The 2,737-nt window shown below is 40.2% G+C and overlaps 1 protein-coding gene across 1 annotated transcript in view; it reads right to left on the reverse strand.

The window, feature by feature from the left end:
- Positions 1-2,737, reverse strand: part of NSUN6 (NOP2/Sun domain family, member 6) — a 79,617-nt gene that overhangs the window by 47,970 nt on the left and 28,910 nt on the right. The gene's annotated exons all lie outside the window — the stretch shown is intronic.

Below are 2,737 nucleotides of genomic sequence, written 5' to 3' on the forward strand. Positions count from 1 at the left end.
TAAAGAGCCTCTTGATGAAAGTGAAAGAGGAGAGTGAAAAAGTTGGCGTGAAACTCAACATTCAGAAAACGAACATCATGGCATCTGGTCCCATCACTTCATGGCAAATAGATGGGCAAACAGTGGAAATGGTGGCTGACTTTATTTTTCTGGGCTCCAAAATCACTGCAGATGGTGACTGCAGCCATGAAATTAAAAGTAGCTTACTCCTTGGAAGGAAAGTTATGACCAACCTAAACAGCATATTAAAAAGCAGAGACATTACTTTGTCAACAGAGGTCTGTCTAGTCAAGGCTATGGTTTTTCCAGTGGTCATGTATGGATGTGAGAGTTGGACTATAAAGAAAGCTGAGTGCCAAAGTATTGATGCTTTTGAACTGCGGTGTTGAAGAAGACTCTTGAGAGTCCCTTGGACTGCAAGGGGATCCAACCAGTCCATCCTAAAGGAGATCAGTCCTGGGTGTTCACTGGAAGGACTGATGTTGAAGCTGAAACTCCAATACTTTGGCCACCTGAAGTGCTGACTCATTTGAAAAGACCCTGATGCTGGGAAAGATTGAGGGCAGGAGGAGAAGGGGACGACAGAGGATGAGATGGTTGGGTGGCATCACTGACTCAATGGACACAGGTTTGGGTGGGCTCCGGGAGTTGGTGATGGACAGGGAGGCCTGGCGTGCTGCGGTTCATGGGGTCACAAAGAGTCAGACACAACTGAGCAACTGAACTGAACTATATATAAAACAGATAATCAACAAGGACCTACTATAGGGTATAAGGAACTCTACTGAATACTCTGTAATAATCTATATGGGAAAATAATCCAAAAAATAGATATATGAACTAAATCACATTTCTGTACATTTATAACTAATGCAACATTGTAAATATTCTTATACTCCAAAAAAAATTAAGAATTTTTTCTAAAAATCAACAGTTTCTTGAAAGATGGCTACATTCTACTCCTACCAACAAATAGAACAGTACTCAGAAGTCTGTGGACCCAATTACTGGAACCACCACATCAAATAAGAAGATGAAATGTGTACCGCCTATAACAAACTAAAGGAAGCAGTCAAACTATCAACTCCCTATTACAGACCCAAAGATTAACACATCAATGTATGCATAATCTTCATATTCAGAAGCACTTCCAAGATGAAGAATTTATTTGTTCTTGGTCATCTGGAAAGTACTGCCACCTCTGGATGGAGGGAATAGCCTATGTCTTTAGAAGAATTAATATCAACTATAAATTCAAATTGCTGAAATATGAAAAACTGTCCCAGGAATCAGGTAAGTGGCTGTCTTTTAGCTGAATAAATTCACAGCTTTCAGTGTGTCTCCATTAGCTGTCAACTTTGTAGTAACAGAGCTGTCTACAGAATTTCTGAAACAGCCTGAAAACACTAAGCAATAATAAAGACACAAATGAACCTACCTACAAAACAGAAACAGACTCACAGACTTGTGGTTTCCAAGAGGGAGTTGGGGCAAGAGGTGGATTGGGAGTTTAGGATTAAGAGATATAAGTTTTATATACAGGATGGATAAACAGCAAGGTCCTTCTGTATAGCATAGGGAACTACATTCAATATCCTGTAATAAACATAATGGAAAAGAATATAAAAAAGAATATGTACATATGTATATCTGAGTCACTTTGCTGTATAGTAGAAATGAACACACTATAAATCAACTGTATTTTGATTTTAAAAATTATAAGAAACTGGATTAGACACAGATTTAATTTGCTTAGCGCCTCCTGGTAAAGAATCCACCTGCAATGCAGGAGACCCCAGTTCAATTTCTGGGTTGGGAAGATCCGCTGGCAGGGATAGGCTACCCACTCCAGTATTCTTGGGCTTCCCTGGTGTCTCAGCTAGGAAAGAATCCACCTGTAATGTGGGAGACATGGGTTCGATCCCTGGGTTGGGAACATCCCCTGGAGAAGGGAAAGGCTACCCACTCCAGTATTCTGGCCTGGAGAATTCCATGGACTGTATAGTCCATGGGGTCGCAAAGAGTTGGACGTGACTGAGTGACTTTCACTTTCACCTGTAGCGACCAGAGATGATTTTACACTAACTTGTTCTAATTCAGGTGAGCAGGATTTCCCTGGTGGCCCAGTGGATAAGAAACCACCTGCCAATGCCGGGGACACAGATTCGATCCTTCATCTGAGAAGATCCCACATGCCGCAGAGCAACTAAGCCCGTGCGCCACAACTACGGAGCCTGTGCTCTGCAGCCCGAGGCTACAACTGCTGAAGCCCCTGCGCCGAGAGCCGGAGCTCCTCAACAAGAGAAGCCCGGGCACCACAACGAAGACCCAGCGTGGGAATAAGTAAATACATTTTTTAAATTAAAAAAATAATAAAAGTGAGGTGTGAGTAAATCCAAATGTTAATTTTTAACCACAAGTATTCATATCAGTACTGGCTTTCTGGTAAATTTTTTAGTTAAAATTTTTTTCTTTTTAATATTAAAACTATAAGCTTTTCTCACAGACTGTTAAAAAAGATCTGGAGAGGCCATCTAACTCATCCTTTATCAAGATAAATAATGTTATCAAAGATGCAAAACTTTTCAACTTAAGAGACTCCTTAATCTGAGCATTTATGCTTTTAACTAAAAGCATATTTCCCCCCACCCAAAAAATGGCAGTATGTGTTAAACAAGTATTTTCCAGTTGAACTTATAACAAAAAAAATTAGTCATATAACGCAATTATACATATT

This window comes from Bison bison, unplaced genomic scaffold (assembly GCF_000754665.1).
Source record: "Bison bison bison isolate TAMUID 2011002044 unplaced genomic scaffold, Bison_UMD1.0 scf7180017864461, whole genome shotgun sequence".
Lineage (NCBI taxonomy): Eukaryota > Metazoa > Chordata > Mammalia > Artiodactyla > Bovidae > Bison > Bison bison.